Consider the following 9379-nt stretch of genomic DNA (forward strand, 5'->3'; position numbering starts at 1 on the left):
AGGATATTGATGTAGAACCACACCGAGTCAAGATATGGACTAAGTTGTTGATTCCCAAGTGTGTAACTTAGTGTGTGTTCGTTCTATAACTGTGTAGGGTTGGCATCCGAGGATGCTCATTAGCTGCTTATAGCCCAGTGCTCTATGAGTAACAATATTGTAAAGATATGTTCAATCATGAATATTTTCTGAATGATCAATTGTTCTGTTTACTGAAACGTTATTGTTTAATGAACGAATGTTTGTCCTATTTGTAAACTGTATTCGTGGCATCCTTAGTAACTTACTGTTACTGTATTGTTACTGCTACTGTCACAAAGATCTCTATCGGTTCCCAAGTTTAGAACCACTACTGTTACTGTTATGATGGCCATCAACTGACTGTTCGGTCTGTTAAGACCTACTGTACTGTTTTGCTATGGGATGTACCACATATGACTGCTATGGTTTCCAAATGACTGATCTGACTGTTTAATTACTGAAAGGACATTCATTCTTAACCTCTTTATATAACTATTATTCACTGGGTTTTAGCTTACTGTTTATATTTATATGTCGGTGTCCAGGCACCGGACCAAAGCTAGGAGCGTCAGGTTTACTCCTTTTTTGTCAAACCAACCATTGTGCCTCACCTCGAGGTTCCAAGTCTGACCGAGCTAAGGCTGTTTTAGGGTGTCACAGTGTCACCCTTTCGTCTCTGTTTTGTAATACTGTATAAGACTTGTACTGTACTCTGAATGTTTGTACATATAGTGTATATTTGTTTTGCTTATGAATGTGAATATGTTCGAAAAAGTCTTTTTGCATACAGACTATCACAGCTCATTGGACATCTTTTATTGTTGTTTTGGCTTCCGCCAGCCCCTGTACTCTGTATTACTGTCTTTACTGTCGAGTAGGCCTTCGGTAATCACGAATTACTGGTCGGTTACGATGCTTAAACCAATAGGGGCGGGTTTGGGTCGTGACACATGTCGTGTCGTGTCGACACGGGTACTTCACCCCAAAGTGGTGAGTCCATGTAACACAGGTTTTTAGTTGAATTACCTACAGGCAGAGAAAAAAACAATGCATCAACAGTCAGGGGCGAAGGTAGGATTTCTTAATTAGGGGGGCCAAATTAATATTATAAATGTGGACTTAAATAATAAATAAATAAATAAATATCCACTAGCTATTACCATTTATGAAGCAACAAAGATTAAAATTCTTCATATATTAACACCGTGATGTAACAAAAAGTGTGTTACAAAATGACTATATCTTGTCTCCTTTACTGTAAAACTAACCAAAAGGCACATAATTTCCTATCAAAGTTGTTCTCGACGATGCTTTAGAGAATAGAAATCATCTATAATCATTTCTGAGCTAAAATTTTCTGCGATTTCTTTCTCAATGTAAACAACCAAACAATCTGTAAGAAATTCATCTTCCATTTTGTTGCGAAGGCTAGTTTTTACAATATTCATTGCTGAAAATGCCCTTTCTGTAGTAGCAGTTGAAACAGGAAGTGTCAATATGAGAAAAATCAATCTATGAACCAAATGGTAAGTTTTTGACTTTCCCGTTTTAACTAACCCGCGGCATAGTTCAGAAATTGTGGAGAGATTTTGTAAATCCGGATAATGAGGCACATCAAGCTCAAAGTGTTGCAACTGAAATTTCAAATGAATTATTTCTTGCTCTGTGAAATCTTGAGGATAGAATTTCTCAACAAGAGTGCAAATATCATCAATTTTTAATGAATTATATGCACTCTTAGGATCCAAACTTGAGCTAAGATTAAGGAGCTCCATTGCTTGCTCACTAAACTGATGATTTAGTTCCTGTAACTGAGAGTCGATTGCAACAGTAAAGATATCTATTCGATAGTGATGCTCGATTGTTATGTGATTTTGTTGATTACGAGGTGGACCTCAACTCGCACTGTATCGAGCACTCATGTCAGGTATTTCAATCTCATGTCGTTCACAAAATAATTTTACTTCCCCAACGAGACTGTCCCAACCATCTTCTCTCAACTTTTGAATAAGTGCTTTTGTAGTTGCAACTAAATGCATAGCATTTGAGATGTCTTGGGTTTTTTGCTGCAAAGCTTGACAAAGAATATCAGTTCTACCCATAATTTCCCTCATTAAATGCATAATAAAAACAAACTCAAAGGATGAAATCATATCATACGCTGCATCGGCATCCCCACGTTGAGAATAAGTGGATCCATCCTTGACTACGTTTTTAAGAACTGTACAAGTTGCCCCAAACATCTTTATTAAACTACATATTGATTTAAAATGTGAGCTCCATCTAGTATCTCCAACTCGTTGTAAAGTTCCAATTTGATTTGCCCCTCTTCCAGTCTCAAGTTCATCAATGGAAATCAAGTGTGCAATTTTAGTAGCTTAAGCTTCATGTAGTTCATCATTACGCTTGCAAGATGCACCAACAATATTAACAATGAAAGTTAACTTAGAAAAGAACTTATGAACTGGGATTGCCTCTCTTGATGCCGCAACTAGTGCTAATTGTAGTCAATGAGCCCAACAATGTACATAATATGCATAGGGACATTCATTTAGAAATAAAGTCTGTAATCCATTCCACTCACCACGCATATTACTAGCACCATCATATCCTTGTCCACGAATGTTTTGAACATCAAGACTATTTCTACAAAGGACATTAGCTATTTCCAACTTAAGAGTCAAGGAAGTAGTATCTTTAACATGTACAAGATAGAAGAAACGCTCCCTTACAAAACCATCTTGGTCAACAAATCTCAAAACAATAGCCATTTGCTCCTTTTTGGACTCATCTCGAGCTTCATCTACAATTATGCAAAACTTTGAATCCCCAAGTTCTTCACGAAACTTATTTCGCACCATACTTGATAAAATATGTAAGATTTCTTTTTGGATGGTTGGCGAAGTATATTTGGCATTTTTAGGGGCATTCAAGACAACATCAGCAACTTTTTCATTGTATGTGGCTAAAAAATTTATCAACTCAAGAAAGTTACCTCGATTTTTTGAATTGGGACGTTCGTTATGGCCTCTAAAAGCACAACCTTGAGAAGTTAGCCAACGAACACTGTCTATTGACGCCTTTAGTCGCAAACGATTATTCATAATATGTTCAGAAGATTGCCTATCCATAACCTTATCAATATGTTGGGATTACTTCATCAAAATATCACAACATTTCACGGCATTATTATGAGTTGAACATGGATCCTTACCCATATGGCATAGAAAGGCACAATTAATTCCATCATTCACTTTCTTCCAATTTCGAAATCCATCAATAGTGAATGCATTAGCTCCAAGCTAACCAGTTGGTTTTTTACTAAAAAGATAGCATGGTAGGCAATATACAGCATCTTTTGAAGGAGAGTACTCTAACCAATGAAATATATTGAACCAAGATGATTGAAATCGACGAGAATGATTTATAGACCCAAACGGAGGATATTTTGAAAGAAGAAACTGATATGGTCCTGCCTTGATATAAGCCCTTCGAGTTTCATCTTGTTGATTAGTTGGATAATCCCATATTTGAGGACGTATCCCAGGATCACGCTCTAAGGAAGAAGTGTCTACATCTTGAGATTCAACTCGTGGATTTTTTGAAGGATGTTGATCAAGGAATGAAGTCTCAATATTAGAGTTCAAGTTAGGCACATCAGATGTTGAATTTTTTTCTTTTAAAGAATGTATCAATTGTTTTTAGCTTCCCCATGACATGAACACATTTAAGCTTCTGATAACTTGAAAATTTTATTTATACATTATTTTTTTTTATGAATTTAAATTTTTGATAACTTCAAATTTTATTTATATTACAAGCACATATCATCTTTAACAATATACAAAACATTAAATAAATTCAAACATAAAGTATACAATTTATATAAACAGATTAAAATTAACAAACATAAAAACAGGGAGACTTACCTTCTATTGAGAAAAAAAGAGAAATACTGATGATAGTGATAAGTGAGAACATGTCCAAAAGCTGGGAGTCATCTTCTCTACTAATCATAAGGAAAAAATCAAAATAAAAATGAATATCTCATTCTCTATTTATTAACTAAATATTTTAATTTTGAAATAAATTAATAAAAACAAAGTGAGTTCATGAGTTATTGAATGTTACCTTTCTTTGTCAATTGCTTTCTAAAAGGTGGGTTTTGCCGTTAAGAGTTATTGGTTCTCCTAGTTCATAAAAAAAAAAAAAAAAAAAAAAAAAAAAAAAAAAAAAAAGAGAGAGAAAACCATTTCAAATGAGAGCTCTATTTTTTTTTTTTTTTTTTGAACTGCTCTAATCTGAGATGTTTGCTTGTTTGTTAAAGCTCCAAACTTCCTCTACAAGCTTGACATCCCATCCCATCACGTGACTCACTTGTGAGTTGTAACTTGTATCACATGACTTTTATTTGGTTTTTAGTTTTTTTTATTCACAGATATTTGTTTGTATCATTGGATGAGGTGGGGCCCAATCTTTGAAATGGGAGGGAAAGAAGACCAGAGGTGAATACAAACAAGGGGGGCCACTGTTAAGAGATTACATAAAAAATATATATTTAACATAAATATATGTATGATTTTTGTTGACTTTGCAGGGGCCGGGACCCCCCCGACCCTCCCTTCCTTCCTCCACTGAATATGCTTCCAGCCCCACTCTCTCTGTATCGAAAGAGGTGGCAATCTACAGCAGAAGAAGAAGAAGAAGAAGATCAACAAAAATTATACATATATATATATATGTTAAATATATATTTTTTATGTAATCTCTTAACAGTGGCCTCCCTTGTTTGTATTCACCTCTAGTCTTCTTTCCCTCCCATTTCAAAGATTGGGCCCCACCCTATCCAATGATACAAACAAATATCTGTGAATAAAAAAAACTAAAAAACAAATAAAAGTCATGTGATACAAGTTACAACTCACAAGTGAGTCACGTGGTGGGATGGGATGTCAAGCTTGTAGAGGAAGTTTGGAGCTTTAACAAACAAGCAAACATCTCATATTAGAGCAGTTCAAAAAAAAAAAAAAAAAAAAATAGAGCTCTCATTTGAAATGGTTTTCTCTTCTTTTTTTTCTGTTATGAACTAGGAGAACCAATAACTCTTAACGGCAAAACCCACCTTTTAGAAAGCAATTGACAAAGAAAGGTAACATTCAATAACTCATGAACTCACTTTGTTTTTATTAATTTATTTTAAAATTAAAATATTTAGTTAATAAATAGAGAATGAGATATTCATTTTTATTTTGGTTTTTTCCTTATGATTGGTAGAGAAGATGACTCCCAGCTTTTGGACATGTTCTCACTTATCACTATCATCAGTATTTCTCCTTTTTTCTCAATAGAAGGTAAGCCTCCCTGTTTTTATGTTTGTTAATTTTAATCTGTTTATATAAATTGTATGTTTTATGTTTGAATTTATTTAATGTTTTGTATATTGTTAAAGATGATATGTGCTTGTAATATAAATAAAATTTGAAGTTATCAAAAGTTTAGATTCATAAAAAAAATAATGTATAAATAAAATTTTCAGGTTATCAGAAGCTTAAATGTGTTCATGTCATGGAGAAGCTAAAAACAATTGATACATTATTTAAAAGAAAGAGTGTTGATAATTCAATATCTGATGTGCCTAACTTGAACTCTAATATTGAGACTTTAATTCCTGATCAACATCCTTCAAAAAATCCATGAGTTGAATGTCAAGATGTAGACACTTCTTCCTTAGAGCGTGATCTTGGGATACGTCCTCAAATATGGGATTATCCAACTAATCAACAAGATGAAACTCGAAGGGCTTATATCAAGGCAGGACCATATCAGTTTCTTCTTTCAAAACATCCTCCGTCTGGGTCTATAAATCATCCTCGTCGATTTCAATCATCTTGGTTCAATATATTTCATTGGTTAGAGTACTCTCCTTCAAAAGATGCTGCATATTGCCTACCATGCTATCTTTTTAGTAAAAAACCAACTAGTCGGCTTGGAGCTAATGCATTCACTATTGATGGATTTCGAAATTGGAAAAAAGTGAATGATGGAATTAATTATGCCTTTATATGCCATATGGGTAAGGATCCGTGTTCAACTCATAATAATGCCGTGAAATGTTGTGATATTTTGATGAAGCAATCCCAACATATTGATAAGGTTATGGATAGGCAATCTTCTGAACATATTATGAATAATCGTTTGCGACTAAATGCGTCAATAGACAGTGTTCGTTGGCTAACTTCTCAAGGTTGTGCTTTTAGAGGCCATGACGAACGTCCCAATTCAAAAAATTGAGGTTACTTTCTTGAGTTGATAAATTTTTTAGCCACATACAATGAAAAAGTTGCTGATGTTGTCTTGAATGCCCCTAAAAATGCCAAATATACTTTGCCAACCATCCAAAAAGAAATCTTACATATTTTATCAAGTATGGTGCGAAATAAGATTCATGAAGAACTTGGGGATTCGAAGTTTTGCATAATTGTAGATGAAGCTCGAGATGAGTCCAAAAAGGAGCAAATGGCTATTGTTTTGAGATTTTTTGACCAAGATGGTTTTGTAAGGGAGCGTTTCTTCGATCTTGTACATGTTAAGGATACTACTTCCTTGACTCTTAAGTTGGAAATAGCTAATGTCCTTTGTAGAAATAGTCTTGATGTTCAAAACATTCGTGGACAAGGATATGATGGTGCTAGTAATATGCGTGGTGAGTAGAATGGATTACAGGCTTTATTTCTAAATGAATGTCCCTATGCATATTATGTACATTGTTGGGCTCATCAACTACAATTAGCACTAGTTGCGGCATCAAGAGAGGTAATCCCAGTTCATAAGTTCTTTTCTAAGTTAACTTTCATTGTTAATATTGTTGGTGCATCTTGCAAGCGTAATGATGAACTACATGAAGCTCAAGCTACTGAAATTGCACACTTGATTTCCATTGATGAACTTGAGACTGGAAGAGGGGCAAATCAAATTGGCACTTTGCAACGAGCTGGAGATACTAGATGGAGCTCACATTTTAAATCAATATGTAGTTTAATAAAGATGTTTGGGGCAACTTGTATAGTTCTTAAAAACGTAGTCAAGGATGGATCCACTTATTCTCAACGTGGGGATGCCGATGCAGCGCATGATATGATTCCATCTTTTGAGTTTGTTTTTATTATGCATTTAATGAGGGAAATTATGGGTAGAACTGATATTCTTTGTCAAGCTTTGTAGCAAAAAACCCAAGACATCTCAAATGCTATGCATTTAGTTGCAACTACAAAAGCACTTATTCAAAAGTTGAGAGAAGATGGTTGGGACAGTCTCGTTGGGGAAGTAAAATTATTTTGTGAACGATATGAGATTGAAATACCTGACATGAGTGCTCGATACAGTGCGAGTCGAGGTCCACCTCGTAATCAACAAAATCACATAACAATCGAGCATCACTATCGAATAGATATCTTTACTGTTGCAATCGACTCTCAGTTGAGCAAACAATGGAGCTCCTTAATCTTAGCTCAAGTTTGGATCCTAAGAGTGCATATAATTCATTAAAAATTGATGATATTTGCACTCTTGTTGAGAAATTCTATCCTCAAGATTTCACAGAGCAAGAAATAATTCATTTGAAATTTCAGTTGCAACACTTTGAGCTTGGTGTGCCTCATCATCCGGATTTACAAAATCTCTCCACAATTTCTAAACTATGCCGGGGGTTAGTTAAAACGGGAACGTCAAAAACTTACCATTTGGTTCATAGATTGATTCTTCCCATATTGACACTTCCTGTTTCAACTGCTACTACAGGAAGGGCATTTTCAGCAATGAATATTGTAAAAACTAGCCTTCGCAACAAAATGGAAGATGAATTTCTTACAGATTGTTTGGTTGTTTACATTGAGAAAGAAATCGAAGAAAATTTTAGCGCAGAAATGATTATAGATGATTTCTATTCTCTGAAGCATCATCGAGCACAACTTTGATAGGAAATTATGTGCCTTTTTGTTAGTTTTACAGTAAAGGAGACAAGATATAGTCATTTTGTAACACACTTTTTGTTATATCATGGTGTTAATATATAAAGAATTTTAATCTTTGTTGCTTCATAAATGGTTATAGCTAGTGGATATTTATTTATTTATTTATTATTTAAGTCGACATTTATAATATTAATTTGGCCCTCCCAATTAAGAAATCCTACCTCCGCCCCTGAGCATATTGATAGATAGAGCTACTAAATGTGGTAAATTACACAAATCACCCATGTGGTATATTAAAAATACAAATAACACCCTTATATTTTTTAAAATTACACTAACATCCATTGTTTTAACGCTCGGTTTAGTTAGGATGAAAATGGTGGAAAGTGAAAGAAATGAAAAAAAAATAAGGTTTCGTTTGGTAGAGCTTTCTAACTTTAATTTCCCCCTTGGTTGGAGTGTGGTGTTTGTTTACAATTTTCAAAAATTGATTTCACTCCCACTTTTGCAAACGCGTCTACTCGGTCATCCTCCCGGACGTCCGGCCCGTTGACCGGAACCGTGTTCGGTTTTTTTTTTAGGCACCTGTTATTTTTATATTTTAAATAAAAAACATTTTCAGATTTTTTTAAAAAAATTTTATGAACTTTGAATAGAATTTTGGATTGTGTGTTTGGTTATGCATTGTAAGTTTTTGAATCAAATATCATATGTCACATCACTCAATCCAAACTCAGTTCAAAACTCTTTTCAAAACTCATAACCAAACAAATTTTTCACACTCAAATCACAATTCCAAAACTCACAAATTCAAAATACAACTCTATTCTCAAATCATAATTCTAAAACTCTACCAAACGCCATCAAAATTTTTCTAAATTTATTTACTATGAAAGTGGTGGAAGTTATAAGAAAATTAATTTTCTTGTACAACTCATAATAGTATGGTAACTAAGCTTCCAATTTTTTGCGAAAAACACGTGAAAATGCAACAAAGTTTAAATTTGTTGTAAAAGTAGTTACTTATAATTAGAATTCCTATGTTCTTACAAAATTTTCATCATAATCAAATTCATACGAGAAAAGATATTTTATTTTCCTTTTCTTTTCTTTCACTTTACTTTTTACCATTTTCACTTTCCATAATTTATTTCTTTCTAATCAAACGAATACGGGTTTGGATTCTCTCCAATTAGTTATCTCAATTTGAGAGAGCGTTTGGATTTAGTGGGGCCCATTTCAGGGTCGATCTCGATAATCTGAACAGTATATTTTTTAAGACTTGTTAAGTAAAATATTAATATAAAAAATTAAAATAATCGAATATTGGTAGTTATATGTTTAAAGGGAAAGGTTTCCCTTCAATCCACTATGTGAACTGGAGTGTA

General features: G+C 33.8%; 2 pseudogenes; one reads left to right on the forward strand and one right to left on the reverse strand.

Moving 5' to 3' along the window:
- Positions 1-1310: 1310 nt before the first annotated feature.
- Positions 1311-4038, reverse strand: LOC114261271 (uncharacterized; annotated as a pseudogene).
- Positions 4039-4503: 465 nt separating this feature from the next.
- LOC114261270 (uncharacterized) lies at positions 4504-8030 on the forward strand (annotated as a pseudogene).
- The last annotated feature ends 1349 nt before the right edge of the window (positions 8031-9379 follow it).

The sequence above is a fragment of the Camellia sinensis genome, chromosome 6, assembly GCF_055761805.1.
Source record: "Camellia sinensis isolate YWXY chromosome 6, ASM5576180v1, whole genome shotgun sequence".
Taxonomy (NCBI): Eukaryota; Viridiplantae; Streptophyta; class Magnoliopsida; order Ericales; family Theaceae; genus Camellia; species Camellia sinensis.